Raw genomic sequence first — 6,000 nt, 5'->3', positions numbered from 1 at the left:
AAAAACAGAACAATCACAAGGATTGAATAAAAAAAATTTCACTAAAAGGGGTGTGTGAAACAACCGTTGTGATACCCGGCCTTGGTGTAGGTCGCACCCAGACGAGCCAACCGTCTTATACTAACTTAAATAATTTTTTTTCCAGCTTCTTCTAGATGGCAGATGACAATTCTTCACGTGGCCCTTCTCTGAAGGCCAAATCCAAAACTCATTACCTGCGCAAACAGGCACAGGAGACCTCCAAAGCCTCCCAGAAGGATGCCCTCAGATGCCACAAGGCACTAGAGAGGGAAATACAGGCGGTCTAGAGAGTCAAGCTCCGTGCCTCTGGCCCCTCCTCCCGCCACTCCTCAACCTCCTCTCAACCTCCTCCCCCCTCCTCACCTACTCAATCCTCAGCCTCGCTGCCTAGGCAAGCTCCTGAAGCTACTTTCACCGCCACTGCTGCTAGCCTGCGCCAGGAGGAACCACAGGAACATCCCATGGCTGAAATCCCTGAGAATATGAGATCATGGATGGAGTTTGCCATCCGCCAGGGAATCGCGCAAGGGCTCCAGCAGATGGCCGGTCCGGCCCTCGGCCTGCGGCCCCTGAAATCCAGGTTCCATCCGTCAGATCGCTCTCCAGGTCGGATGCTTCGCATGGTCAGGTACTATCCCAGAGGGAATTGCCTCCCTCTCTTTGGGTAGAGGAGGAGGAGCAGAAGCACAGGGACCCTACCCAGTTTGGGGAAGAGGAGGACCTTGACTTGGGGTCCATCATCTACAGCGAACCCTTCTCGGGGGCAGACCCAATGGAGGGGAGATGTCAGAGGATGAAGGCCTCACCCGGACCAGCCCACCTTTGTGGGGTTGTTTAAACCGCACCTGTTCAAGTCAATCCTTTTCAAGGCCAAAAACATCTCTGGCCTGACCTCCCACCCCCCACCTGAGCCTGTAGCCTCGGGGGGCCCCCACGACTCCATTTTCAGTCAGCCTGTGGTAGAGACCGACGTCATTCCGGTCCCACCTATCTTTTCTGATCTGGTTTCCAGACAACTGACCTCTACGGGGGTGCCTCCGGCCCCTTCCAGTCAGGACAAACGTTTCTTCAACCTTGACCCTGATTTCTCTCTCCTGCTAGATCCCCCCTCTGTTGACGAACCCATCGTGGGTCTGGCTTCTTTCTCGACCCCTAGCGATGCCTTAGAGGCCCTGAAACCAGAGGACAAGCGAGCCGAGTTAGCCCTGCGCCGTGCCCACCAATCTGACGCCTGGGCTATTAGAGCGGCCACGGCTGCGTCCTTTTTCACCAGATCCTCAATCAGGTGGCTCTGACAGCTTAAGCAACATGTCCCCGCGTCCAATCTCAGGGCGCATCAGGACATCGCAAAGCTCACGGCCGCGGCCGAGTTCTCGGCCGATTCTACTTATCAGGCCGTGAAATTCTCCACCAGAGCCATATCCTCTCAGGTCACTGCTCGCCGCTTGCTTTGGCTCCGCCACTGGCAAGCGGACGTCAAAAACAAGGTGAAATTGGCATCCGCTCCCATTTCGGGAGGTAAATTGTTTGGCCCGGTCCTTGACCCCTTACTGGTTGAGAGCCGCAACAAGCGCAAATACCTTCCCTTGCTTTTTCAGAGGTCTGACTCCAGAGCCCCCGCCTCCTTTTGACGAGGATCCTTTCGGCCCTCCTTCCAGGCCTCTTTCCCCCCTAGGTACCTTCGATCTCCCTCCTACAGACCCCCTCCACCGCAAGACCGGGCGGATTCAACCGAGAGGTCCAGAAGGGGTGGTCCCTATAAAAGGCCCTTCCGGGGATCTGGGAACAGGCCCTTCCGCTGCTCAAGATAACTCAACCTTTCCCCCCATCAGCGGCCGCCTCAAGTACTTCACCAGCCAATGGGAGACCACCACTACTGATGCATGGGTCAGGGACACGGTCCGTTTCGGCCTTGCCCTTGAATTCCAGTCCCCCCTCCTGATTTTTTCATGTCCTCCCCCTTTCTAAGAACCGTGCTAAGCGGGCCCTCATGGACGCCGCCATCAGTCATCTCCTCGACACAAAGGCTATCCAACCCGTTCCCGCAGCTCAGCGGGGACGAGGGTTTTATTCCCATCTGTTTGTAGTGCCCAAACACTCGGGGGGTTGGAGGGCTATCTTAGACTTGAAAAGGCTGAATCGCTTCCTAGCCCCCCCGTAAATTCAAAATGCACACCTTACAATCAATACTCCTGGGAACCCGACAAGGTGACTGGCTCACCTCAATTGACCTCTCAGAGGCATACTTGCACGTTGCAATCCGGCCCTCCCACTACAAATTTCTGTGGTTTTCCTATAACAAACAGCATTTCCAGTATGTCGCACTCCTCTTCGGCCTCTCCTCCGCTCCCAGGGTTTTCACCAAGGTCTTGGTGGCCCTGGCCACCCACCTGAGATCCTTCCCAGTCCGTCTCCACTGTTACCTGGATGACATCCTCATCCTGTCCTCCTCAAAAGATCAGGCTCAAAGAGACACCAGGCTCACCCTTACTGCCCTTCAGGATCATGGGTTCCTGATAAATTGGAAGAAAAGTCACCTTTCCCCTTCTACCCGGCTTACCCACTTGGGGACGGTGATCGACACGGTTCAGGAGCTAGTTTTCCTGTCCCCGGACAGGTTTCTCAGCATTCAACAATCCATCAAGCACATCAGGCGGGCAAAAAAAGTGTCTCTGTTAGATTTGTCAAAGCTGTTGGGGAAGCTGGTTTCATGTATCTCTGTTATCCCTTGGGCCCGTTTTCACACCAGGTCCCTTCAATGGTTCCTGCTCCTGCATCAGTGTTCAGGAAGGAGCAACTCAAGACTCCCGGTCAGAGTACCTCCAAGAGTCCTCACGTCCCTCCTTTGGTGGACCAGACCAGCCATCAACAAGGGCCACTACTTCAAGGAGCCCGACCGGCTGACCATCACCACAGACGCAAGCCTCTTCGGATGGGGAGCTCACGTCCACTCCCTCTCGTCCCAGGGCAAATGGTCGGCAACAGAACGACTCTGCAGCATAAATTGGCTGGAGCTCCACGCCGTCTACCTGGTGCTTCGCAGTTTCCTACCTCAGGTACGCGGGTGCCAAGTCCTGGTCCTTACAGACAATGTCACGGCAAAGCCCATATCAACAGGCAAGGGGCACCCAATCGATACGGCTCATGAGAGAGGCTGAATGCCTGTGCCGATGGGCGGAAGCAAACCTGTCATCCATCAAGGCAAACCATATCTCGGGGGCTTTAAACATCCAGGCAGATTGGCTCAGCAGAGCCACCCTCGACCAAGCAGAATGGCGTCTCCACCTGTCCCTATTCAGGGAGGCAGCCTCAATCTTCGGCCTTCCCAAGGTGGACCTCTTTGCATCCCCCTCAACACCCAGCTACCAAGGTTCTTCTCCAGGTACCCCTCTCACGGGCGGAGAACCACAACACCCTCCGTTGCCCTTGGCCCCCAGGGCTCCTTTATGCCTTCCCCCAACCCTTATCCCCAGGGTTATCCACAAACTGATCCTGGAACAAGCGGAAATTCTTCTGGTGGCCCCTTATTGGCCCAGACGTCCCTGGTTCGCGGACCTTCGCAACCTCTCGGTGGCCCCCGGAGGATCCCACCTGACAAGATCTCCCTGTCCCAGGGCCCTCTTACACACCCGAAACCCCAATGGCTCCAATTAGCCGTCTGGAGGTTGAGCGGGACCGCTTAAGGAGAGAAAACTTCTCCAACCAAGTCATAGACACTATCCTGGCAGCCAGACGGCCCTCGACCACGCGAATCTACAACGCCATGTGGGTCGCCTTTCGTAGTTGGTCTCACAAACTCCAGATCAATCCCCTCTCTCCCTCCATTGCTCAGGTCCTGGAATTTCTTCAGGAGGGCTTCAATAAGGGTCTATCCACTAACACCCTAAGATGGCAGGTCGCGGCCCTGGCAACCATTGTTCCCTCCGATAGCGGGGGTTCCCTCTCTCATCACCCCCTTATCCGAGCCTTCCTCAGGGGAGCTTCCAGTCTGCATCCCCTGACTATACACCGTTATCCCACCTGGGATCTCAATAAGGTCCTTGTCTCTCTTACCAAGCCCCCCTTCGAACCCATCAGGGAGGCCTCCCTCCAGTTCCTGACCCTCAAAACTGTTTTTCTTGTGGCTATCACATCCACTCACCGGATCTCGGAGATAGCAGCCCTCTCCATCAGACAGGACTTATGCGTGTTCCATTCAGATAGGGTCGTTCTCCGACCTGATCCCACTTTCTTACCAAAAATCAACTCAGCTTTCCACAGAGCTCAGGAGCTCATCCTCCCAAACTTCTGTCCCAGACCCTCTCGGGAGAGGGAGAGACAGTGGCACACCCTTGATGTGAGGCGCGCCCTAAGGATCTACATCAGGCGCACCCAACCATTCCGGAAGTCAGAGGCCTTGTTTGTGTCCTTTCAGCCTAAGTCCCTTGGCCACAAAGTGACTCCTACCACTGTGGGCCGTTGGATTAGGGCCGCCATCTCTAAGGCATACCAGGTACAGGCCCTACCTGTTCCCCCCGGCGTGACCGCGCACTCCACCAGAAGCGTGGCTACCTCTGCCACATGGGCCACCCAAGCTTCAATAACTGACATCTGTAGGGCTGCCACCTGGGCATCCCCATCCCCTTTTATCAGGCATTACAAAATTGATGTATTCGCCTCAGCTGAGGCCTCTTTTGGCAGGCGGGTCCTTCAGCAGGTCCTTGAGGTTCCAGAGGAGATTCCAAACCAGACGGGATCCCGCCGTAGGACTCGCCAAGCTTTGGTATGTCCCATTCTGGACGCTCGTAGCAGCTCTATGGAGAAGGGGCGTTGGTTCTTACCTGATACGCTTCTTCTCGTAGAGCTGCGTAGAGCGTCCAGCCCCACCCATTTACCCGTCTGGTGGGGAATCTTGTTTTCAGCCAATAGATTAGCTTTTAGTTAGGATGAGAATAAGGCCTTTTCCTTCTCGTCTTCGCAAAACTGGGGAACGCTACGAGGACCACGTGATGGGGAGGAGCGTTCCTCAATTTCAAGCTCAGCCTGTGAGAGCCGAGACTGGAGCACCTCCCATTCTGGACGCTCTACGCAGCTCTACGAGAAGAAGCGTATCAGGTAAGAACCAACGCCCCTTTTCAGGTACACCAAATTATGCAAGAACTAAAAGAAAGCCTAACTGACTTTTTAATCCATTTGAAAGATGGCTTTCAGCTCTTTACAGATCTAAACCCAGATGCCTCACAGAATGAAGTATTTCTCTTTTTTTGAAAATTTTATTTGGGTTTTCACAAAAAAACATAATACAAATAAAACATCTTTTTTTGAAAATAGCATGGTCCCGGGTTACATTTCTTCATACAGACACAAACTCAATTTCATGCTCATTTTTGTGTTCTATTCCATATCTTATTACTGTTTTACATTTTCTACATAGTTTTTCCCCTCTTTTAATTTTCTCAACTTTATTTTGATTATCTCATCTCACTTCAAATCATTATATTTATACTTTTGTCTGTCCTGTTTCAATTTCATATTATCTTTTTTCATTAAACAAATTTTCCCCTGTAGTTACTAATTGTAGTATGACACCTTTATATCTTTTAATTTTATCCATTCAACTCTTATTTAAGCTTCAATGTATACCTTTAAGATTATAACATTCAATATAATACGTGACTTCCAATTGAATTCTGCTTGGTACATTCTTAAAATACACACTATATTCTTAAAAAAAGATTATATATATGTAAACAAAGCACTCATTCCATTCCAATTCAAAGTCTATCATTAATATTCATTAAAATCTTAACATCTTTAACATTTCTTTTCAATTAAATATCATACTTCCTTGGGAACACTTATAACCTTTCCATAATTAATTATTTTTTTCCATATTTCTCTTCACTTATATTTTATAAATCATTAATAATAATTAAAATGTTCCCATCCTTTCCTGATTTAATTCTCAGAATGAAGTATTTCTGAAAATGACTTTTGTGG

Source organism: Pseudonaja textilis, chromosome Z (assembly GCF_049901715.1).
Source record: "Pseudonaja textilis isolate UNSWEBS1 chromosome Z, rPseTex1.2, whole genome shotgun sequence".
NCBI classification, from domain to species: Eukaryota; Metazoa; Chordata; class Lepidosauria; order Squamata; family Elapidae; genus Pseudonaja; species Pseudonaja textilis.
The sequence above is the reverse complement of the archived record's forward strand: the minus strand, read 5'-3'. Positions refer to the sequence as shown.